General features: G+C 37.9%; 1 protein-coding gene across 3 annotated transcripts in view; it reads right to left on the minus strand.

Moving 5' to 3' along the window:
- PCCA (propionyl-CoA carboxylase subunit alpha) overlaps positions 1-26,712 on the minus strand; it is a 299,270-nt gene that overhangs the window by 201,445 nt on the left and 71,113 nt on the right. The window contains exon 1 of one of the 3 annotated variants that reach the window (XM_064712177.1): positions 678-753. The exons of the other annotated variants lie outside the window; for them this stretch is intronic. The gene's annotated coding sequence lies outside the window, so the exon portion shown is untranslated. Of the gene's footprint in view, positions 1-677; positions 754-26,712 lie in introns of those variants that run through there. 3 annotated transcript variants of the gene reach the window in all.

The raw sequence follows: 26,712 nt of genomic DNA on the forward strand, positions 1-26,712 counted from the left end.
TTCGGAGGACGGCAATCTTCTTTGGGAGGATGGCACATGCTCAAACTCTGAGGTGCTCTGGAGGGTGGCTGCATGCTGCCATATCGACCTGCTGTTCTTGTTAAATCTGCATTACTGTTTTAAGGTTTGTTTTAAAAATCAAACATGATGCTTCTCTGAAGAGCACTGTTTGAGTCACAGAATGGCTGAAGTTTGAAGCATCAAAGCCACTGCTAAAAACAACTCTGGACATGTAGTTACAAGTATTCCAACAACTTAAGGGCAGAAGAGAAACAGAAACAAGATTCTGTGGCAGTGAAGTAACAGCAAGATCAGCAAGTGTGGGCAGCACAAGTTACCACACTTACTGAAGAATTTATTGGTAAGATTATGAAGGAGGGTCCACAGCTAAAAACTTAAGTAGAAACTTTATCATGGGTCTGGTTTTCAAAAGAGTTCTGCTTTAACCTGCAAGTTTTCTTCACAGGAGAAACTAGAAAAGGTATCCATTAAATCCTTACTGATTGATTCTTTCACCATTGTACTCCCTCTTGCCACACAACCAGCCAAGAAGGCAGATCCAAAGAAGAAGGGAACAGGCGCAAGTAGTCTGGTATTCACAGTGTTCCAGAAAAACTGGGATCATCCACAAACACAACCCCCACATACAGCTCACAGACCACCACAAGGACACAAACCTGAATGTGCAGCTGCCTGCAGACACATACAAAGCCGAGTAGATAAGCAGCACACCTCAAAGATGACTGGAATAGACAGCTGGGCCAAAAGGCCTCTAAGTCACATGAGATAAATGCAGGGCTGAAAAGCTGAGTTGGCAGCAAAAGGAAGGTCCAACAGAGGTACAAATAACCTAGGAAAAAACCAAGCAGAACAGAAAAATCCAGATGAAACATCCAAAGTCAGACAAGATTCAGGAGTACTAGCAGGGGAAAAAGGGGAGAAAAAAGTCCAACACCACCACCAACACAAGCACACTGACATCAGTTGAAAAAGACATGTACATAAAACACTTCAGAATTCAAGAACTGTCCATTCAACATTGGGAAGGAACTCCTCAAGGAAATCTACTATAAGATTATATAATAAGAAGCATCCACTCAATAACTTAGGAAATACTGAACTGGTAAAATACTCTACAATACAATGTGGTGGACATGAAAAAATATCCTGAAGCCTTCAGGATATCATCAGGATATCATCAGGATAGGTCATGCACAGCCATGACCTATCACCTCCAATTTTTTGGCCCTGTTGCCGCTGTCTTGAAGGCTCAGAATTAAGAGCATACACAGGAGTGGCCAATGATTTGTGCAGGCATCAACCTGCAAATTCAGTACCAATAAATGGAAAATTTCATTCTCTGATGTTTAATTTTAAGCTGCAAAGGGCCTGAATCAGTAAAAAGCCTAGGTATTGTCATGGATCACCAAGAGCAGTAACTCTCCAACAATTCAATGAAGAAAAGTTTCTCCCAACCTTGTTTACAGTGAAATAAGCAGAACTTCTGAAGATTCTACAGGATCTTTACAATGCACACACATTTACACCAACACGCACGAGAGAAAAGACAACACATACAAGTAGCATCCTTCATTAGAACAAATATTTTTACAAGATGAGCTGAAGTAAATTAAAGCTTTCTGTACAGCTTATAGCCCAGTGAAGACAGTATGTGATGTAAGGAAAAGCATAAATATGCAAGAGGGAAGGGCTGTAGCATCCTACTGTTCTCTACACCTGCCTTTGACTACTACAGTTATTTCTGCAGAGGTTTGGCTTTTGTGTTGTTAGAGGTCTTTGGAAGGAGATGGATTACTACAATCACCTTGAGCTTCAGAAACACAAGGCAGGTACACTGCGACAGGAAGTAGCCTCAAAAGCAAAATATAAATTGGCAGTTGGCAAGTAACAGTGCCTGAGGCAACTTGCAGGGAAGGTAGTAATAAAGAATTGTGCTGCCCAGCCTATCAGGTCTCAGGGCTTCTTCCAAATTCTGCTTCAAAATCAGAACTGTTACTTGGCTCCAAAACACACTACAATGTAGAAGTCAGAACCCCCACACAAGCTATGTCACTACCTGTGACACTACACTGGTACTTTAAATATCTTATTCACTGTCTCCAACAGGAGTATGTACTGCAAGAGAAAGTAAAACATGGGAAGTGTTTCCTTTGAAAGGAAAAAGCTAGCAGAAAAAAAAAAGGCTTTACCTAAAACTGAACACAGCTGCAAGAAGTTTGTCTTCCTTCTTAAAACTGAATTAAAGAACACTAAAGCATTTTCCAACCACACTTTAAGAAAAGAAGGAAATTGCTGGGCAGCAATACCCCAAAAACAAATGAAAACTAGAATACACTGGTTTACTTGAAAATAAGCCAATTGATGCCAGTTTCCATGTTTAAACTTTACCATGGAGAGGGAGATGTGTTAATAGACTCCCAGTAAACTATCATTCTGAGAAATATTAACTGGTTTATTTAACTCTGCAATGAGTCTGTTAATGCCTGTCTCCATAGTTTTAAATATGCAGAGGCATGAAAATCCATTAATCAGTTACGAGAAGGACCAGACAAACTTCTGCAGGATGAAATAAAACCAAGTCTTATCCAGGTCCCAAACATGCCTTCTTTAAAGTAGGCTAGGCATAATTATGCTTTTTAAAATGTAGTATATGTATATTCAAATACTGGAGGTGGAAAGAGAGAACTCAATTTGTTATACTAATCTAAAGCTCAGCTTAAACAAAAGGTACAGTTGCCAAGCTAGTACAAACAATCTAAAGCAACTAAACTCCAGTGTCCAAAAAAGGTGTACACCACAGAAAAGGTACACAGGTTTATGACTTCTGCATAAACACCAGGGAATGGCCAGAGTAACTCTAAATAGTCAGCACCACCTTAAGTACTAATGCCACATGAAAAATGGTTTTTTTAAATAAACTTTAAAGTCATCTCCTCTAATTCCACAGAAGTGGTAAAATTACAAAATCAAAACTAAGAATGATAGTGATCCATAGAGAACATCCTTAACAAGATATAAGTTGTGAACTATTATTATCACAGATTATACATAGAAAGGGAAAACGTGCTTACATTGATTTAATTTTCCATTTTGAAATTAAAAACTCTCCTTTACCAAAAAGTTCATAGTGTATATTGTAACTTGTAAGTGGAAGACATAGCTCCCAATCATATCTTTGCAAGTGAAAAGACACAGAGCCAGCTTTTTCCAAGGGCTCAAAGCACAAGACACTGAGAACAAGTACTACCTCTGTGGCTCGACACTTACAAGCTTTCACTTTGGATCTGCAATGTGAAGTCTTACTTGATAATTTCACTTTAAAACTATTTAAGGCTTTAGATGGTGTATATATTTTATGTTTGTCCAGAACTTAAATGCAATATCGAATTAACTCGGTTCAGAAGCATTTCTCATGTACAAACTATAAAATTTGAACATACAGGAGTTTGCATGACGCGCCACTGTGAGTGATTAACTACTTCACCATACATGGAACACTACACAGCACCCGAGGCACCGAAACTTAGCCTTGGTATGCTCGAAAGAGTTTTGAGTAGTCACCTATATCAGTAGTAAGGAATGCCCAGAAAATTTAGGGAGAAACAAACTAAACTTAAGAATTTTCCCTGGATGGTTTCCATATTGCTTTTCTTCACTTCACGGCATTGAAACCACCCTTGATTTTTACATGATAAAAGAAATCTGTGGAACTAATCCTAGAAACCTCTTTCTGTTTCCTTGCTTAACACCTCCAGGCGACAGAAAAGACAAAATGCTTCATTTGCATCCTTAAACATTAGAAACTGCGAATGAGCCTTTTCAGCTGCAAATGTTATTGCATCTACATTTCCAGAAGAGAAAGAAGGTTAAACAGCCTACTCAGGTTTATGTTAACTCATCTCTTTTTAGCACCCTGAGCAGCACAAAGAGCAGAAAATGCAGAAGCTTAACAGCAGAACCTCTTTCTTCATTAAGTTCAATTAGATCCTGGCAATGGATATAGCTGCTGATTACAGGAAGATAAAGAGAAGAAATCAGGTATGCACAAAGGAAATGGTAAACCCGAGTGTAATCTTAGTCTTCCCGAACATCCAGCCTCAGGAAGACCATTTCATTTTTCATGCAACACAAAATAGTTCCACCAGTTGCATGACCACACAAGACTTCGCCTGATGTAAAAGCAGCATTTGTTTAATCATTAATTCAAGCTTAGTTTAAAATGTAATATGCCAGTGCTGCACAAATCCAGTCTGAATATGCTAGCAAGGTAGGAAGGAGTCCCTGCTTATCGATTGATAAGTATCCCATCTTATCAATCAAAGAATACATTTGAGCCACAACTAGCCAAATCTATTAACTACTTTGTTTCACAAAAAAAAAACCACTATCAAGTACTAGTTACTCTAGAGCTGTATTAGTTCTTTACTTTGTCGAAAGTTAGGATTCAAGCTACATATTTTTAATTTGTTTGGAGGGGGAAAGCACTTGGAATTCCTGCACTGCATATAGCACAGAAAGTTAGCAGAACTTTACTTTCTAGGCCATTTGGCTTTTGGTCTGGAAAAAGCCTTCAGCTTGGCAGAAAATACTCAATGAGATGTTTAACAAAAAATATACATTAGTCTAAATTAAGACCAGGCAATTATGAAGAAAAAAACAGGACAATGATGAGGGGGGAAAACAAGGAAGCAGCATTCTAGCCAAAGCAATATCTCACATTACCAAGGACCCAAGTTTATGGCATCTACAAAATTTTCTGTAGCAAACTGAAATTCAGTGGGGAAAACAAGCAGAACAAACAGTTCAAAAACTCCAATGTTAGAGCAAACGAAGAATATGCACAGACACAAGGCATACGCTTAATACAGCCACACTATTTCTCCTGTCCTAAAGCTGTACGTGAAGCTTTGCAAATTAATAGAGAACACAAACATATAGCTTGTTCAGTAAGTGCACTTCGCAATATCATACCTTGCATTTTTCAAAGGAGAGGCCAAATCAATAATCAAAACATGAGAAAATATTTAGAAGTGAATGAGTAATGAAAAATTAGCACTGTGTTACTGAGATGTTACATTGAGCTTGAAGTCAAAGGGTATTAATTTTATGCCTGTGCGTTGAAAAAAAACCTGTCTGGTATTTTTCCAAACATTCTAAAATGCTTCCAGAGTTAGGTGACTATAATGATATTTATACTGCACATTCAAAAACCAAATGAAAACTTATGATGACTGTCCAAGCTCACACGACCCTGAATTTACTGATGATTTAAGCATAAGGAACCCTGGTGTTGACAGCCAGGAAGGTAAGTGACCCTAGAAGTATCTTCTCTAATAACTAGATTGAAAAAGAGTCATTTCTCAAACATTATAACAGACAAAGACATTGAATAAGCAACATTCTTGGTAAAAACAAGACTGTTAAAAGCCTACTGCCCTAACGAAATTCTAACATGGGTAATGCCATTCTGACCCACAGTGCCCTTTTCTCAGCTGGCCAAGTGGACTTAAAAATCCTTTCCACTGTCCTCACAAGGTTACTAATTTACTTCCTGTCAAATAGCTGCAATTGCTGATATTTAGACAACTGTTACTGTGTCAACAGAAATACTCATCATCAAACATTTGATAAAGATTGTTCAAAGACCTCCAGAGAGTCTATGAAGTCTAAGTTTGAAGATCTCCAGAGAGGTTATAAAGACTCCCTGAGCTACACTGGAAGATGCAGAACAAACCATCAAATCCACTTCAAAAAAGCAGATGCATCTACATCTTGTTAGTAAACTGGAGTTATTTTCCCAGAAGAAGTGAGCAATTAAACAGCATTAAATTTAATTTCTGACGCAACATTAAATGATAAACAGGCATATTTATGAAAAAAATAAATATCATGTTGTCAGGTACATTAATCACAATTATTTCAGAACCAGAGAAGCAGTAAATATCAATAATTAAATGTGCATGGGCACACATTTGTTTGTGGTTTTGTTTGTTCATCATCGCCACACCAAACCAGGTTTAATTCACTAAACCAACAGACTGTCTTCTACCAAAGCCAGGATATACTGACCCTGCAATTACTAAAAAACCACAAAACATCACAACAAGTAAGGGAAGGATAGGACTGGGGCAATAGTTGCTCAAGCATAAAACCATTATAAAACCCCAGGATGGGATGGTGTCCCATAGGTCACAGTAACTGTCACAGAGCAGTGACCCAAAGTCAGTACCTGCACCCCAGGGCCCAATCCCTCCTGACTCTCACACCCCCAGCAGCAGCTGTGCACCCATCAGTTTGGGAACCATATGAGCTAAAAACAGCTAAAGGGGCAGGGGGTGCTTAGAGGATTTTGAGGGATAGTCCCAAGAAGAGTTAACAGCAGAAGGGACAACTGCCAACAAACACACTGTCACCAGACATTTAACAGGGTACATGGGGGAAAGCATGCAGGAAAGGTAGAGGCTGACTGAAAACCACACTTATGACCAGAGATGCCTATGGCAGTCACTAGCAGGGAAAAACTGGGAATTACAGAGGTACTGTCATGGCCATGGTGATGAGACAAGTCACATGGGAGATAGCTGCAATCTAGAAAGGCAAGGAGTACTGCAAGATGTTGATCAAACACAGGAATGCATAGCTGAGAGAGGCTGTGGAGTTTCCATCCTTACAGATATTCCAAACTCAATTGGATATAAACCTAAGCAACCATTCCAGCTGATGCCACTTCAAGAAAGGGACTAGTCTCCAGTGTTCCCTTCTAAAGTTATTTACTCCATAAAGCTAAGTGTATCAGGAAGATCATAATCTCTGGACAGGGACAGCAACTAAAAGTAGAGAGAACCTGGCACAATCCTTGTCACAAAATAGACAAGACCCACATACTTTGTCTGAGATAAAGGGATGTGTATCTTCCTACTGAATCTCACAACATCCATGTCCTTAAGAGAAAGCAGAGCCTTCTCTAAAAACTGGTGGTATTGATATCTCTAGCCATTTATTTCTATATCTGTACTGAAGTATGCTGCTCCTTTAGCTTTGCAGGTGTGATTGTTTAAAAAAAAAAAAAAACAAACCAAGGGTTCCCATCTCTGAAAGGCAAGCTTAACCAATTGTCTTAGGTCAACACAGGATACAGCATGGCTTAGGAAAACACAGCTGGAGGGCAAGCAGGGACAAGAGGAAATGCCCTACACCAGCACAAGCATGGAAGAAGTTGGGAGAAGCAGCTGCATCTGAGAGAGGATGGCAAGGGAGCACTTCTGTGATGCCCCCTCATGAGCTGAGCAAGCACTAGTGTGCGGATGGGATAACATCAGACAACACAGTCACAGCAAAGATACCATTCCATGGAATCCTGCAAAGCACACTCTGCCTTGTCTCCTTTACTCCATGCATCTTTTTGCAAAGAAGTCGTGGTATTACTAATGGAAGATGTTCTTATTTAAATCTTACAGACAGTTCCTTGGAGAAAAGTGTGGTTTAATTACCCTGTAATGAAAGATAACTAGATTTTACAGCTGCCCACCAAGAGAGGCCTACTACACTACATTTAAGTCAATAAAAAATTCAATTTCTTTTTCCCTTTGGAAATCATGCCCAGAAAATATTTTTTTTCTATATATTTTAATAGTTAATGTACATAGCTCTCTCTCCAGTTTCTATTTTTGCTCCACTTATATGAAGTTTACATTAGATATTATGGGCAGACATGCATGTGATTATGTTGTCCTCTTAAATGTGGATGTTCACGTAAAACTAAGAAAAACGTTAAGGTGCTTTTGTAGCCAAAGTTAACGATAATAAAATTTGGAATAATATTTTTCCTTTAAGGAATAGGATTTTTATACTCATATATACAAATTTGGAGTTTTCTACAAAGCCCTGTTTCTACTCACACATGTTCTGACATGAAGAAAACTGCAGATTTGGCTATTTAATTTTATTTTTCCACAGAAGGCAAAGAATTACATGTGATAATAAACACCACTGAATATTATAAAAGTTTCAAATTATTTTCAAAGTATGTGTAAGTTACACTTCTTAGCTAGCATGAGGGAGCAACAGTGGAATTCGGCACATTTAAACTTGTGGAACAAAACATGGACAGACAATATTACATCACTCAAAATGCTACAGCTTTGGAACGACAATCTCTCACTATCTCTGTCATAAATAAAACAAGTCAATAAATTATTTCAATATGTAGTATCACAGAATTTACAGGCACTTAAAATGAAGCAATCCATGAGATGTCCTTGTGGTGCTGTTTCTATGAACCACAACTATTCCGAGCTCAGGATAATATATTATGACAAAAGCATCTACCATGTATTCTGAATACCACCAACTCTGAATCTGAAACAAATTTTATCTGGTGACTGTGGGTGAAACAGCTTTTTGGAACAGACACAGTCAAGTTCCTCCTTCCCCTTCCCAACAGATGGGCCTGAGAGTTAGACAGTCTGGCTTCACTCATGCTATAAAGTAATTAGACAAACAAATCTGGATCCTGTAAATAAGCATGTGCTTGGAATTAAGCATGCTTAAACAGTTACAGGCCCCAAATTTAAAAATTTTAGCCTGTAGAGGGAATCAGCCTGTTAAATTAAAGCAATCTTTCTGGAAAAGTTGGTATTTCTTTCTTTTCAAAGGTAAGAAAGGAGTGAAACTGCAAAACTATCAAATTTTCCATATGCTCCATTTGGATGCAAACTGATGTCCGAGAATTGCATAAGATAGTAAATAAGACCACAGTACCCTAGAAATTTTTTCTATTTTAATAGCTCAGCTAAATACATTAAAATGGTGAAATATAACAAGTTCCAGAAGTCCATCATCCAGTTCATCTGCTGAGCTAGGATTGCCTCAAAATTCTCACTAAACTGGGTTTTTACTTGCAAATTGAACGCTGAAGAGTGTGCGCAGCTACATGTTCCTCAAAGCTACAGAAAAAATCCCTTAAAGGTAGAATATACCTTTATATAAGCAGTAAAAAAAGCCTCCATAAGTATATACAAAGGGCTACATTTCACCTCCTGCACCAAAGAAGAGAGGCAAAGAGACAAGGAGAGATCACAACTGCATCACAGCACAAATGTATCCAGGGAACAAGCACAGCATGGCAGAGCAACTCTAATCCCATGCCCTAAACCTTGCCAGGCCGATTTCACAGTCTCAAAGCTCCACCATCCTTGCAGTCACCTGCTAACAACACATCAGGTAGCAGCAAGAGGCTTGTTCTGATGGGCTCAACCCAAGAGGAAATTTAGCTATCAACAGTGAGAAGTGCTCTGCCATGGTAACAAAGTCAGAATGTAGCGCCATTCTGCCACAAAAAAAGGGGGGGTTCTGACCTCCAGGCTTTTCATTTTTCACACCTCAGCCATTGCATTTTGATAGCTTCTCTTTCCAGATTATTTTTAAGTTTGCTCTAGATAACTACATAAATAGTAGTCCAAGCACAAGGGAGATGGCAGGAACATGTGACCAGGGCCAGCACCTCCTTACAACAGCAGGAAAACTTTCATTTACAGAGATTATGAAACTGCATCTTTGCACAAATGCACACAAGATATAAAGTGGTGTTATGGCTCCCATTCCTTGCCTTGTAGGAGCAACTCAAGTGCCACTGGCAGCAGAAGCCAGAGCAGGACTTGAAACATTCACTCTGGAGTCCCAGGAGGAGGAAAGGTTTAGACAGAACGCAATTTACCATGGAAGATCTATAGCATCCTCCTAAACAGTAACTGGTCCTATCATTGAAACTTCTAGAAAAATTAACAGTGCCTGTTAATCACTTGTTAAAAACCTATCTTTCCCAATTCCAAACCAAGTATGCCTTTAATCAGCTGAAAGATGGGAAAGATCTGCTCCAAATTAGAAATTCTAACCAGCTGTAGAGCTATTGCTGAAAAACAGTTGTGCATCAGCAGAACTCCTTCCCCAAGTCTCATACTTCAGGCTCTACCTGAATCATCACAAACAATCTCAAGCAAATACAAAGTAAGCATGATGCCATGAACATAAAAGGATTAGCTTGGCAAAGTTTTAAAATAACTAAGACTCATCACTTCAAGTGAAAAATAAGTCATTATTTTAAATATGGTGCCATAATGATCTCTCTATGTTTATTGTAATAAAAGATGTCATTATCTGCTTGGAGACAAGTTAAGCTAACTCCTTTATGTCCACATTTCAGTCTGTGTATATTTTTTAACAAAATCACCATCTGAAGCATGTATTTCTTAGTCTCTGTGGGTAAAATTGACACTCATCATCTCTCCAACAAATTAGAAATTAAAAAATAAAAGAACGAAACTAAATGAAAACTGACAAGGGAGTTAAGCCATGAAAAAAAAAAAAGGAGGTAATCTGTCAGAAGATATTCACCTACAAAAAAGTACTTAGAACTAGAGCGGGTGGTTGGGACTGACTTTTAGAAGAACAAACAAACAAAGATCCTGGCTCCCAAGATTTTCAATACAGGAAAGTTATGTGGAAATAAGGAACTCATTAACTCATGTCTGGAATAAATAAAGTTTTCCACTCTGAATAGATATACATTCCAAAAGAATTCAAAAATATTATGTATAGGAAGGGAAAGTTCCAAAAATATAGAAAGCAAGACCAATACTGTCACTTTTCCAGGCAACCATGCCTTCTAATTTTAAGGACTAGAGTACAGATACCAGGTCCCTAAACCTGTAGGGTTATATGAATTAATACAAAGAGCTTATTCTTTACAAAAATGAAACAAAAGTTACTTTAAGTAGTCTCTTAAGCTTCCATTGCATCACAAACATCGTACTGCATTATATTGCATAATAATTATTGGCCTTTGCTGGTCACATTTTAAATAAGTTTTATGCAGACAAGCTGCTATTAGTGGAGAGCACAAGACTCTTCCCACAACAAAATCTGAAACGAGGAGACACAAATGCCCATACCTTCAAATATGGGTATTTAAGTATAGGTATTTACCCAGCCACAAGGACTGCTCACATGTCTCCCTTTTTTAAAGAACAGTGAGGATTCAGACCTTTTTGTGGTTGCAGGCATTAAAGCATTTGGAGCCCCAGGTTTTTTGTCCCCATTTATTTTTTTAGCTTACCCCTTTTTATCTTTCTTCAGATGCAAACAGAATTGGAAGAAGGGGAAAAGGCACAAACCAGCTTTTCACTACACACGTGCACATGACATCAAGCACAACAAGGATGTGGTGAGCATAATTAGTTTTTTTGGATTTTGTTGTAATACAGATGAAGTCAACAACAGACATTAGTGATACTGGAATGTAATTACATTTATTGTAATTTACAATATTCATCATTACACTTAAAAAATTGAGAGCCATTTAAGTGTTAAATAGTCAAAAATGTGATTGAAGTAATTTCTATCTTTGATCTTTCAAGCAAATTTTCTTCAGCTCCAGGACTACATCTTCACTGCTATTTATCCTTCAGCATTAGATCAGAAAACAGAGTGATCTTTGTGCAAGGATCAAATCTCATCTTTGCAGACATATGAACAGTTCATATAAGAGTTCTTGCCATTCACAAAATTAAAACCACATTCACTCTATAATCTCAAGGTCTTCTTTCAATGTATTCTCTCAACTAGTTTACATATGCCCACAAATTTTTAAAGGTATTTTACACTTTTGCTGTCTAATAATGATTCTCTCATGGTCCATTTACCAAATCTTTTAATGAACAGGCTGAATACATTGGTGAAAGGACAGCCTCTGTTTTACTCTCTCATATGGAGCTCCAATTTCACAACAAATCCGAACCCCATTATTTTAATCTCTGAAGAAAAATTAATTTGACAATGCTCAGCATATTAAACATTCTTCTCTTGGTCCAAATACATATACCATTTATCCATATGATATGCTTTTCTAATCCTAAAAGGAATATATCCATCACCTCACATATTGTCTTGCAGCCAGTTTAAGTTTTAGAAAGGCATGGAAAATTAAGACTCTTAAACATCACACAAACATTATTATCCAGTAAATGTTAGCTGCCTTAGTAATGGAAAGTTATAGTACATAAACAGTTCAAACTTTTTTTGTTAAAAATCACCGTGTCATCTGAGTAGTTTCAAAACTCCCTGGAAGATCACACAGGATCCTTGTTTTAAGGAAGTACCTCCATTACCAGCTATTGCAATGCAGATAATACAGCTAAATGCCAAATTCCTTTAAAGCAACACCATTCAAAAAAGCAGCAAGACACAGCAACTTCTTGACACCTAATAGCATTTCCTCTGCTGCCCACCAAAGCATCTCAGCTGTTTTCTATTGTTGTTTTGTGACAATTTTAAGACTGAGGTTCAAGTTTTTGTTCTTTGCAACAGTACAGCATCCTGACCAATCTCTGATTTGGAATAATTAGCATAAGCTACTACATTATGATGATACCTGTAGCTTTCACTGCAATCCTCAAAATGTGGTCCAACATGAATGAGAAACTTCAGGCTTATAATTTTGTTACAAGACAGTAATAAATGCCAAACTCCAGGTATCTTATATAGATAAATGCAAGATCAAACCAGGAGTCTTATACTCAAATAAAAGTAAGCAACCAGAAGTTAAATTTAAACTCTTAATAGTAACATTAACTCTTTTACATCACTCGTATCACTGGCATTCAACTATCACAGGAACGGGGGCTACAAAGTTTCATTCACCCATGCTGAAACCTCATCATTACCCCGGCTTTTCATTAGGCAAGCTCCATTTCCATTTCAACTCTAAGTTACTCCTGCAGTAGCTCTTCAGTCCAAATATTTTAGGAAGATTGGTCATTCCTAGAATGGAATTCAATCACCAGATTTTATTTAACTCCACCAGACCAAGATAGAAATATGCTACACCAGAAACTCCTTAAAAGGGAATAACATTTTCTTATTCCTTAAGGCTCCGTTTTGTCTCACTGTTTTTCAAAGGCAGTTGCAATTGTTGCACTTTTATAGTACTGTCTATCAGGACTGATGTTCCACTACATGATATTGAAAACACATGGCAATATAAGTATTTCATTCATGGAGTCACAGATTCAGGAAACCATTCCTGTAATTAATGACAACACAGGCTTTTTAAGAATTAGCTGAACTGGAATCTTAAGACACAGACAACAACTCTTGGGAGATTGGGTTGGTAGGGTTTTTCCATCTTCTTTTCTTCTGCTGCTCTTTAATACATTTTAAACTTTGGTCACAAATATCCTAGTCTCCTGAACCTTGGAAACATTAAAACATATTTGTGTATTTTCCCTAAATCATACAGTAGTCAGAAACTGAAAAAAAAAGAAAACCTACCAGAAAACAGATTCAAGAGGGAGAGGGACAGATAACATTGGGGTTTAACTGCAAGAAGAATGCCTGATTTTATCAGTCCTCATGAATGACACTTTTTCCACAGAAATGTGGCAGAATGTTAAATGACTCAAAGGTTATATAGACTACAGTCCAAGCATGAACATACTGCAGATATTTTATCGCTACTTCTTCAATTTTAGGCTGTAATGGAAAATTCAAACTGTAAATTCAAAGCAAAAGAGTTCTGTAGTTTTCTGGCACTTGGACCTAAAACAATAGCCTGAATTATATTTGGAACATAATGTGCAAGCATGCATTAATACATTCATCCATGGATACAATATGTGTACTCAACTCTTCAAGCTATCCTTTACGGATATTTTGGTGCTGTGAGGCATGCAGCATGTCAGTTTTGTGTCTGTTATCTTTTAAACAAGGCAAATGTTTTAACACTGAGTATATTGCATTAGAAGAACAGATACTGAAATTAACATATTTAAGTTACATCAGAGAGAAAAGCACTTGCAAAAGCAACAGGCAAATTACCAGAAACAATCAAAGCAAAAGCATGCTAAGAAACCAAGCACAAATTTATTTAAGAGATGCTTTGGCTTCTTGCTGTAGGAGTTGTCTGAACCTCCCATCCCTTTAATTGTGGAGGCTACTTAAGAAATTCTGTGTCAGTCAGTAGCAATACTGAAATACAACTATAGTAGCCCACTTTCAAAATTCTGAAAATCCATTTAAAGACACCAGTAGGGGGTAAATTAAAGCCATAAGCATTAGGAAACTAATAATTTGAAAAATGTACAGAGGCAATGAAGCCTAAACTTATCAAGCATTAAAATGACTGGAAAAGTGTTTTGTATAGTTGGAAGTAACTAAATACAAAAAAAACCCAAAACCTTTTGTAAAACAAAAGAAGATACAATTATAATCTACTACACAACATATCTGACAAAACATCTTGTAAATAAACCATTAATATCTTATCACACACAAATTCTGGTATAAAGTATGGTAGAAAGGTAGACAGCCTATATAAGAGCAGAACCCAGAGTGACCTTTATTTACTCTTTAGAAACTCTTACTTGAATAGACATTTGTCAAATTCTAAATCTCACTGGACTCAAGTCTTCCACTCCACAGATTTCTTGCACAAGAATTTCCCTCAGCATTTGCAAAAGGCTAGACCTTTCAGTAAGAAGAGTCAGAAAGAACAGTGGTAATACTGTATATACTGTTATTCACAATAAGCTGAAAAGGAGTTTCATACAGCAGCTGGGAGGCTCCAGGTAACAACTACGAAAGCAGAATGGAAGCCACACTGTACCATGAGAACCATTACTACTCTCATGAAAGCTTGCATATTTCAGTCCACAAGCCATGGATAACCTCATTTTGCACCACCTTCTATGGAGAGTCTAGCTGTTAGGTAATATGAAAACTCATTACAATCAGATCACACTCCACCCACAAGATGCCCAGACTCTGAAACTGCTCCTTGGAGCTACAAATAGGCATATTGGATAAGTGCAAAGGCCACTTATCTCCTGAGATTCCTGTGCCTTCAAGATGACATTCTTGAACACAAAGACAAAAAAAACATGCAAGGAAGTAACAGGACAGGATCCTGTCCTACTCAGCTCGAGAGCAACAATATATCTTGAGAATACATACATTAACATGTATAAATTCACAAACACAATAGAAATGGACAAAATTTTCCAGATAAATTAAATATACATGTGTCCAGTGCAAGGTTTGAATACTGTCTGAAGCCAAACACTAAAGAATAAACATAAAGAAATACTCAGTCCCCAAGCAAGGTGAGAGTCCCAAGTAAACAAGCAAGCAACTATGCAATACAGAACTGCGTGAATGCCTCCACACACACACGACACAAATGAAAGTCTTCACTCAGGCATTTTTTACCTTTTGAGTAACCTGTTTTTAAATAGCCTGTTATTATTTTAGTATGGTGGCTTTGAATTTAAAATTAAGCACAGCTTGCTAGCAAGATGCCTTGCCCAAAAGTCCAGGCACAGAATTTATTCTTCCTGATTTCCAGCCTGAGCAAATTAAACAACTTCTCTAGGTGGGATAGGCTGAAGCACCACTCTGCAGCACACCTGCTGCCTGCCTTTGAAAAGCAAATTTACACATGGGATTCCTGAGCAGCCCTTTTGTGCTAAGAGGCATGTTCTCCACATACAGACATAATGTACTTTCAGCTTTTGTACATGCAACAGCTCACACAGTATTTGCATAGTCCACTACAGTCATTTACCAAAAGAAGTCACAGCTTTATAATATGGCTGCTATGTGAATTATTTATCTACATTATTAAAACAGAACCCATGATGAAAAGTACCAGTCTTACAAAATGCAAGCATTTCATTTTGGTACCACCTTAAAATAATTTGTTCTTTCTGCAAGCAGAATAAAAATATCCACTGAAAATAAGAGATTGCCATATCCCACATCTGTATTATTCTCTGGCTTCCTAAATTCATGCCTAACTTTATGTATACTTATTGTCTTCCCTAAGACTCAAAATTTTTAATCACAGTTTGTGATACAACAATTAATGTCTGAAGTATCACATATGTCACAATAGCAACTATTTAAATTGAGCAACTTGAAAAATATCCTTTGAACATTGCAGTATGGGCTGCATGGGTGTTGAACTCCCTAGATGCCTTCTACCAAAAATGTCCTTGAAGACAAACATGGTTATGGGCTATACCAACTTGGCCAACCAGCATCTGCCTCTTGCTCCATAGAAAGCCAATTCTAAACTTAAGCTAAGAGAACAAAAGTCCCTCCCCCCCAAAAGAGCTACATGACTAGCCTGTAGAAACGGTCTACATTTTGATATCAGATCCTGTTCCAAAGACCAAAGGTTCATTCATTACTCAGAACCACTTTTAGTGTGATAACAGCTTTGCTCCAGCATTCACAGTTCAAATCTATTCCTACCAGAGCACATACAGCAAAGTACAAGATGCTCAATCAAGATGTGGGTCAATGCTCCAAAAAGTCTTAAGATCCAGAAAGCAAACAGTTCCCCTGTCTTTAACAACTGCACACAAATACATACAATAAACAATGCCTTAGGACACAACTCCATGTTACCTGGATGACTAGGGATGGCAGTGGCACCCACAACAGCCACAGGATGTGCCTGGTTAGCCATCAGGAAGCACTTTCAGCCAGGCAGGAGTAGGTGAGAGCCAGAGGACCTATTGAGTAGAGATTAAGCCCACAGCCCAGAAGCCTGCCCTACCATAAACCTCCACGAAATCTTCATTGAAAGCACTCTTAGCCCCCCCTCCATTTGATCCATCCAGAACGACAATCCAGTTCTAAGACATAATCTGCAAATACTTTATGACCTCAGTTGCAACTGAAAAAGAAAATAAAACCATTCTAAGTTTAAAGGATAAAGTCTTCTCCCTACTTTTGTGCAAGCTCTACTGAGGCAGCCTCAACTGTCTGCTACTCTCAATGACTTTGCCACACAAATATTGAGATTTTTTTAGAGAGCAAAGAACATACAAGTGTCCTAACCGCAAGACAAAGTATCTCACACAAGTTCTTTTTCAAGAAAAGAACAATTTTCCTCAGGTTTTTTTATAACAAGCCATGAAAAAAATTCTGGCTCACAACCAAAAAAGTTTTGCAAGTAAGATCCATAGATACTTTACTACTTTTTAACTCAAACTAGTATTTGCTGTCTAACCACAATCTCAATCATTGAATTACCACTGCAGATAGCTCCATGCTAACACAAGAAAGGTAAAGGACTCAGCCTTTCTAGACAATGCAAAGAGCTACTTTGCAAATTATCAATAGGAATTCCAAGCCTGACCAAAGCAGGTATGAAAATATTTCCAGCATGTGAAAAATATTCAAATGGCTCTACTTTCTACAAACATTCTCATTAAAATATGTGCACCCAATGTTCAGATAGAGTAATATAAGGGTTCACAGATTCTTACACAATAAACTGGCAGGTCTTATTCACAAGAATGTTCTAGAATATCTTTTACTGGTTTTCCCTCCATTCTAAATGTTTAATGCATTCCCCATCTCCAAACTTTAAGTAACTTGAATATAAACATGTGTTCACAGTACCTAAGAGTGAAAGTGAGAAAGAGTAAGCACCAGTACTCTTTTTGCAAGAGCTCTGAAGAACATGTCAGTATGATCCAACAGGCATCTGCAATAAAAATGCCTCGTGGTCTGTGTACATTCAGCAATATCTGTAAATTCAGCAATATCTGTCCTTTCGGACAGAAAATATATGCAGGCCTCTCTACAAAGGAAAGTATAATTTCACAGTATAAGTTTCCACATAGTGCTCTGAAAATAGAGTCGCTTGGGAAATAGCAAGAATATCACTCCATCAAGAATACATTTAGCTAATCATACGGTTTTATTACCAAACGAAACTGTTGTTACATAAAAGCATCAATTTTCCTCCAAAAGCAACCTTTATTTTGCATCTGAATTGCCAACCACGATGTGACTGCATCCTAACACACATATTTGCCATTACTGCAGTGAACCACACACATCTTTAAGCCAGTCAGTAGGAGATGAGGCAGAGGAAAGAAGAAAGTACAAGAGCAAATATTCACTGCGATCCCTATCATCATGATCTGAGAGCAGGAACCTGCACAGCCTGTAAGATCATCTGTTTCTGAGTCTCATTGCACAAGCATTACTTTTCTGTAGCACTTCTAAGTAAGCAACCTAATTGGGATTACATTAGTAATCTAATGTACCACGTCCTTGTATTTCGAGAAGGCCTGCTAAAGGAGAAATTTTGAGGTAAATTACTGTAAAAGTAGTTACAAAAGAAGAGCAGTTTGAGGGTAAATCTACCTGAAGTAACCTTTCTAGACATCATCTTTGCATTTTTCTGCTGCTTCATGCATTACTAATCAGTGGCCCACTAGAAACTTCAGCACCAACTGAAAAGCCTGGCAGGGTATTTGGCTTTCAATTCTTCTACTCAGTTTATTCCCAACACAAGTATATTCATCAGGCTTAAAAACAACTCTTGAACAAGGGCAGCCACTCAGCAATGAAATGTAAATTACTGACATGTGCTAAAACCTGCACTTGCCACTGCTAATGAGCACATTAAAGGGAAAAAAGCTTACTAGATATTACTGCAACCTTTTCACTTAACCCTGTGTGTACTGAAAGCCATAAATGAGTATCAATTAAAGAACTCATCTCTAAACAGTGAGACACTGTTCAGCAGGTGTATGCTTCCTACGCAGTTCTGATACAAAAATCAGGATGACAGACAAATGTGTGCACACTGATAACAGTCTTATATTTAATCTTCCATTAAACTTTTCAAGATATCAGTAAAAAAATAAACATGAATGTGACAACATACATACATTTCCAGGTTTACAACATTAGCAGCGCCAGATCTTAGGTGATCAAATAAAACAGGATTAGCTGCCAATAAGCCCCAAGGTTATTGAGTCAACTTGTAGCAACTTCTCCCTTCCTATTATGCACATGGGAGGTAAAGACCCTGAAAATAATCTTCTCCAAACAGCAATGACCCGCAGAGTCACAAAAAACAACACCTTTGCCTCCACAGCATCTAACAGTGATGCAACTTCATAGTGCAATAAAAGCCCTACCAACTGTGTTCACTACAAGTTTTAAAGCTTTTAATAATTCACACTTATCAATGTTGCAAGAAGCTGCTGTAAATTTACATGCTGGAGAATGGGGAGACAATTTTTTGTGAAAAACCACACCTATAAAATGGGGATCTTCATATTTTGTAGATGAAAAGAAATTATTTAAAGTTTATTTGGTTAAGCAAGTTCTTCAAATGCTTTACTAAGTAAATTTTTATAAGGACGCATCATAAATAGGTGGCACTCAGAATGGACTTTCAAAAGCTAAATTAGGTACCTGAATCAGCCTAAAAAAAGTACTTAAATCCCTCTCAATAAGGTTTCTGTCTAATACTATTTCAGCTATAAATAAGTTAAAAGTTTATCAACTTCAGTTGCCTTTTTTTTCCCTCATACCCTTTACCCCAATCCCAAGCTACCACCCCTTTAAATCCACCTCCATTCTGAGTAAGGCAGAACCTTGTTAACTTGTTTCTGCTAGAATCAGCTGTACTAGCCTAAAGACTTCAATAAAGGAGTTAGGAGCAGGGGATACATGATTTGTTTAAACAAAGATAATTTTAACAGGACAGATTTACAAAGTGACTAGGTGTCACTGTCATCCCAGCACACCCAAGGAAGGCAATAACCCCTCACAGGGACAGGCAGTTCCCAGGCAGTAACTGGGAACAGCAATCTCTTGGTCACAGTCAGAACTGAGGTCTGGCCACAGCTCAGTAACCTGATCCTCAGGAGCTGAACACCAGTTGGCCTTCAGGGAACAAGAAGCACTTGCTATGTTCTACACAAAACACATCACCTAACTCAAGGAAATCAACTTTTACACTTGTGTTAATTCAAAACTTCATTGCTAGAACATTCCAACTGCTAAGTATTTTAGCAACCTTCCTCATAACTCTGGCAGGAATTGTGCAGTAGATGCAATACTTTAAGCCACCAATATTATTGATGGCTTTCATTCGTTCTGAAATAAAAATGAATGAAATATACTGTGAAAATAGACAAAGCTTACAAGTGTAAGCAAACCTGAAGGCAGTGAAAAGGCAGATACATCCTGCTCATTCTTACACATGTATGTTAATGGAATTTTTAAAAATTCCAGGGAATTCTTTAAAAGACTTGCAAAATGAACAAAATGAACCGCGAAACGCAATGAGGCAGCTGCAAGCAATCTAATAAATTCTTATTCTTATCTGGGGGTCATGATTCCGGCTGCACTCAATAAAAGCTGTCATTGACAAAATCTGACAAACAAGGTAAGCTGCTATCAAGCAGTGTTTATATTGATACCTTTATAGAGTTTTTGTTTGAGCAACTCTCCTATGACGAAAGGCTGAGGGAGGTGGGACTGTTGAACCTGAAGGAGGCTAAAGGGGAGCTCAATGTATATAAATGCCTGAAGGGAAAGTGCCAACAGGGCAGAGCCAGGCTCTGCTTAGTGCTGCCCAGTGACAGGATCAGAGGCAGGCACAAGCTGAAACACTGCAAGTTCCCTCTACCTGGAAACATTTTTTGACTGTGAGGGTGGCCAAACACCGGCACAGGTTGCCCAGAGAGGTTGTGGAGTCTCTATCCTTGAACAGTCAAAAGCCCACCAGACATGGTCCTGCCAACCAGCTCTGAGTATCCCTACTTGAGCAGAGGGTTTGAACCAGCTGATCCCCAGAAGTACCTTCCAATCCCAACCATTCTGTGAAATAAAGACTGTATTTGATAGCTGCAGTAGAAACCAGGTCCAGCTGAATTATGCATTCTACAACCATACAATAAAAATGTGCAACCAGCTGGAAGATATTGTAACAATCTAGAGCATAGTAACTGAGTGACTAAGAAGTTAAAGTGTCATTAAACAAGTTAAAGACTGAAAAACCTCATTTAACCCTGGCATGCCTGAATAGTGTGTCTTAATTCACTTTCAGCAACCAACTATATCCAGCATACGAGCAGTGATTCTCTCAACACTCAGAGGTTACTGGAGCAGTTCTCACACCACAGAGAACACCCAGCCCAGACAGGTTACATGACAGACTCCTGCCCAGGAAGCAATACTGGAACAAGGGAATCCACAAGGGAATCCTACAGTGTACCAAACGAAGTAGATTAAGTCTCACAGCTGTAGAAACTATTCAAAATATTTGACAACTTTACAGTTCAGCACCAACATTTCATACTGTACCGATATTAAGCACCTATACAAAAGTTTTAATCTAGACAAATACAAAAATATAAAAAAACAGATGTATAAAATAAATTATGTTTATAAAACTAAGTTCTAATAATTCAACGTGATGTTAAACCCTATGTTCAAGAAAATATTTCTTGAAATAAGATTACAATCAAAATATGTACCATGAAAACAAAACCCCCCACAAAAAAAAATTGCCCAGTCCAGGATAATAGGTCATCTTTAGAAGCATGTTAACCAAAAATCTTTCAGCTAGCATCCTTTTCCACAGCTATTGTAGAAGTCACTAAAACTTCAGAATCCACTAGAAGTGAAATCAGTAAGAGCCAACTATAGGGTGTGAATTAGGACCAGGACTCAGCAGGGTGTTGTCATTTTTAAGTCACTGAACCAAAAGACACAAATGCATTCTATCACCATAACAATCAGAAGACCTCTAAGACTGAGGTAGGAAGGGCACCATTGGACATCTTCTAGTGCAACCTCCCTGCTCAAGAAGGGACTCCTAGAGCACATGACTCAGGATTCCTTCCACACTGTCTTTGAATATCTCCAGGGGAGAAGACTCCACCTCTCTCAGCAACCTGCACCAGTGCTCAGTCACCCTGACAGTAAAGATCATCTCCATGTTCAGGTAAACTTCCCATCCATCAGTTTCTGCCCATTTCCTCTTGTCCCACCAAGATCCTGGCTCCATTCTCTTGGCACCCTCCCTTCAGATATTTACACTGGTGAGGTCTCCTCTCACTCATCTCTTCCCAAGGCTGACAGCTCCCAGAGAGATGTTCCAGTCCCTTGATCATCTTTGTTGCTCTCCACTGAACCCACTCCAGGACTTCCTGTCTCTCTTGTGCTGAGAAGCCCACAATTAAACCCAGCACTCCAGATGTGACCTCACCAGGGCTGAGCAGAAGAGAAGGATCACCTCCCTCATCCTGCTGTCCATGCTCTTCCTGATGCTCCCCAAGATACCATTGACCTTCTTGGCCACAAGGGCACTGCTGCACAGCTTGCTGCCCACCAGGACCTCCAGGTCCTCCTCCTCAGAGCAGCTTTTCAGCAGATCAACCCAAGCTAAACAGTCTTAAAGAATTAAATTTTAAAGTTTCCCCCAAAAGTAATCACCTCCTAGCCTTGGGATCAAACAGATGTAGCATGTTCATATCCCTCCTCACATAACACACCACTGTCAATAACAAAAGCCCTTGTGTACAAAAATACAGCAAGTTGTAAGAAGACACCTTGGCTCATAAAATGTGTATTCAGTAGACTGATTTTGGTCCTGTTGCAATTAGTTTTCAGCAACAATAGAGAACAGAAAAGTCATATTGTGATACAGAAAATGATTCTACCAAACACATTATTGCTTCAATGTATTTCAACTCTAAGAATGTACAAAAAAACCCTTTACTAAGTTGCATTCATCTTTAAAGTCAGAATTCATTTTCTTGATATACATTTTACGAAGAATACATATAAGCTCTTAAGTATTCAATCTGTAATGTATTGAACACAGATTATCAATCACTATAAAATACATAATTTCTTAAAATGCAGGCAGAAAACAGAAGTGATTATTAAGGAAGCATTGTTGAATTCTAAGCTGAAGTTTCACGTGCCTTGCCACAAAAGTAAATTAGAATCTACAGAGCAACAGAAGTCCTTATTGCAAAGACATCTCTTAACTACTCATGGTTAATCCAACTCCACTATTATTAATGGAATATTTAAAACTGATTTTAGAAAAAGAGAAGGACATCACATTTGCAAGGTTACCACACAAGCTTATATCAGTTATACAGAATAGGACAAATGAACAAATCACCATAGATCATAATGGTCAGAATTTACCAAAACCAGACAAGCTTGTCTGCATGATTGCAAAGCAATAATAAAGAGGCAGAAAGTGAAGGAAATATTACATGTGTAAGAAGAGAATTACATAGCATTTCATTTGCATATCTATTATTTCAATGAGGAAAAACACAAGTACACACAGTTAATATAATTGCAGTTGTGGAAACAGAACAATACATTTTCATTCTCACAACCAGACAGCAACAGTGAAAAAAAGAGGACAGAACAAAGTATTTCTAAAGAAATATGAAGGATTCCTGTAAGTCTGGAAGTAAGTACTATTGCAGTGACACTGCACATCAAGAAATAATGAATTTTTACAAATCAAGATTCCATCTATCCATTCATCTCCAGACCCACACACCCTAAAAGCATGCCAAAATACTGCTGTTGAAAGACATCTCATATGAAACATTAAATGACTTACAATAGCCCATATAGGCAAAAGTATCTCTAATATCTTCTTTAATCACATGCACAGCATTAAAACACTGGTCCAGAAGCCATGCAAGTCCACAGTTCATCCACCAAGAGTCTCAAGTTGCTACACACTACTATTGAAATAAAGAGGTTTTGTGCTATCATTTTTCCTAAGGACAGTTGCACCTGTTAAAGCTTTCAAACTAAGCCACTTGAAGAAAAAACATAGCTTTAAAAAACACAAGCTAAAAAAAAATAGGTCAAGATTGCCATAGCATAGGAAGTTGCCTAATCACAAAGGAGATCAAGGAAAAAAAGTATTAATATTATGAAGTCTAGGCAAAAGAATAAAAAGGGAGGAAAATATTTTGTCAACTTACGTGAATCTTTTACAAAACACCACCCTGCATCTTTAAATACATGCATATAGGTTACACACATGTATACCCACAAGACCTGTAGATATGCACCCTGAGACTCTCAAGTTTAGGCATATACCTGCCCTTGAAAGAAATGTTCTAGCTATATACAGCAGCTCTCAAGATAGTCATTTGAAATTTGCCACAGGGAAGAACTGGCATCAATTTGTTTTGATGCATAGCAATCTTAAGCAGGACACTGATGATTTAACATACACCATCAAAGGCTTTTAGCAAAGGTATTTGAAGTTTTCTACAGTACAGGAGTAATACAGCCTTCCTACTTCCACCCTAGTAAGTGCTAAGCAGGCAGTTCAGATGACTTAATTTCATTTTTTCTAGCTCATATGGACTAATAATGTCTGACAAACACTGCCCATGATTCAATACACACACTATTTGTTTCTCCCATGGATTCCACCCAACCTGATACAGCAGATTTAGATTCCTTTTCTATGAAAAAAAGGTTTGCTCAGAATTAAATACAAGAACCCAAGTAACACTCAAGTATTCTGCCTTAAAACAAAATAAGCATCAAAATTATAGATTCACATGCAGAGCTCTTCTGGGCAGCAAAGTGGTGACCTGTTCATTTAAGCCAGTACATTGCCTAAACTTTATTACCCTGTACAGACAAAATCTCCAGTCTCCAACAGACCTTGAGCCCCCACAGGCACTGGTAGCAATCACACTGCTGGCTTTGGTAGGCAGTGAAACTCTGGCCTGCAAGGCATAGTGTACAAAACACACATTAAATGCTCTGTCCTCCCCACTCCTTGAAGTATACAATCTCTGCCATAAGCAGCTTCTTGATACCAACTTCCACTGCCTTTTTTGAACCACCTTTCCACAATTTGGGAAGCACAAATGCTAGCCAGTCACAAGAGTTGTCAGGTAAAAAGCTAATGAATGTGGGAACAGCATGAAAATCACACCAAATGTTTCTCAAAAATGTAACATCCACTGAACCACAATGAAGGAACTTCACAATTTGCTTACAAATAACAAAGCCATGCACAACAATGGTAAAGAAACCCTCCTGCCAGTAAGTGTCTATATTTTAAATTGTGAGAATCCCATTATTAGCTGTGCATAGGTCTGTAGATCCACCTGCACAAAGCTCTTCACAGATCAGACATGTGTCTTACAGAAGGTGACACAAGTTGCTCTTTGGTTTACCTTTTCCTTCTCAAACTTAGCAGCCATTTACAATCATGTGATCAACCATTTCCATATACATTGTTTGCCCATTTATTTCAAACAATACATTGTTGAGATTTTTAATTCCACCAAGAATGTTAATCTAGCTTCAAAGGTAAAGAGAAATAGCACTGGGTGCTTTGTTCTCCCCCAGTCATGTCAAACAGTAGCTGTTTAAAAGGCACAAAAGATGTATACAATCAGGTTTCACTAGAAACTCCAAAAAGATTAATATCTTATTCCAAAATTGAATGCTTTTTTCTCACCATGTTTATGGCTTCTGTCCCAAGGAGTGGATTTTGGCAGGAGGCAGTGGCTGGCTATTTTTGCATCAACAAATAGAGCATCAGAATACTGTCAAGGCTACATTCAGAAAAGAATATTCCAGATAAAGGCTGCATTTGTAACTAACTACTATCATTTTCAGATAATTTTATGCACATATCAAATAATTTTCTTGGAGGAAATACACCACAATCCACAACCTTCCATAAAAGCACAAACTATCACATACAAAACATCAAAATACACTGACAATTTATAACCTTGCAAACTGATTTTTTTTTCTACAAAGCTTACGAAATAATAACTCAGCAGATTTGTTTCTTTTGTTTTTAACAGTAGCATCACAAGGGACTTTAATGGCAGTCAAGAAAGTGAAAGTTCATTTGTGTTTCTTTAAATTAAGAAGAAAATTGATCCCATTATGACTAACTGCAACACAGAGTCACCATGCATCAAGGTCTAAGTGCATAATCACTACCAGGAAAGGAACATAACAGCAACTGCAGGTGTAAGACTCCTACTTGCTGCTAACATCAGCTAGACAAACAGCCACACTGACTCTGGAAAAATTACTCTGCAAGTCTATCACACAGTTGCTTTCTTCTCATTGTTTTCTCACCCAGACCCAAAAAACCCAAACAAAAACAACAAAAAATTAACAACAAACACCCAACCAAAACCACACACAACAGAGTCACTGGAACCATGGGCCAATCCTCCCAAACTATTCATCATGTTAAGAGACCCAACTCAGCATTCCCATCCCCCCACCAAAACAGCTGCTCTGGAGGTTTGCAAGCAAGGACAGAAAAATGGCAAATTCAGAAAAGTATATCTTTCAATTACAGGTCAGCCAAAAGGCTTAGCTTAGTCTCAGGCCTATCTCCTTCCCAAATTCCAAAGACTGCTTTAGGTAACAGAAGGGACTTCTAAGAAAAGGTCTGCATTAATTTTAAGAAACAGAAAACATTAAGCAAGCTAACCTAAATACAGAGGTCACTAGCAAACTCTTCTAAAGCAGGAAAGGAACAAACTGCTCTTGCAATTCTGCAGAACACCTGGCAAAGGATACTGGCATTTTTTTTAATGAAGCAATATAGATTTTTAACTTCACCTTAACATTTATGACAATACTGAATATTATGCAATTATTCTTTGAAGGAGGGAAATTACTTACATGGAAGTATATTTGAATGCATAAAGTAAAAGTACAACTTATTTGCTGATTCTAAAGAAAATACACCCACTTACATAAACCCATATTTTGTTACTCTACATAATGCTATCAGCATTATCATAAAATCATCCAAAGATTCCATGT

Source organism: Zonotrichia leucophrys, chromosome 1 (genome assembly GCF_028769735.1).
Source record: "Zonotrichia leucophrys gambelii isolate GWCS_2022_RI chromosome 1, RI_Zleu_2.0, whole genome shotgun sequence".
Lineage (NCBI taxonomy): Eukaryota > Metazoa > Chordata > Aves > Passeriformes > Passerellidae > Zonotrichia > Zonotrichia leucophrys.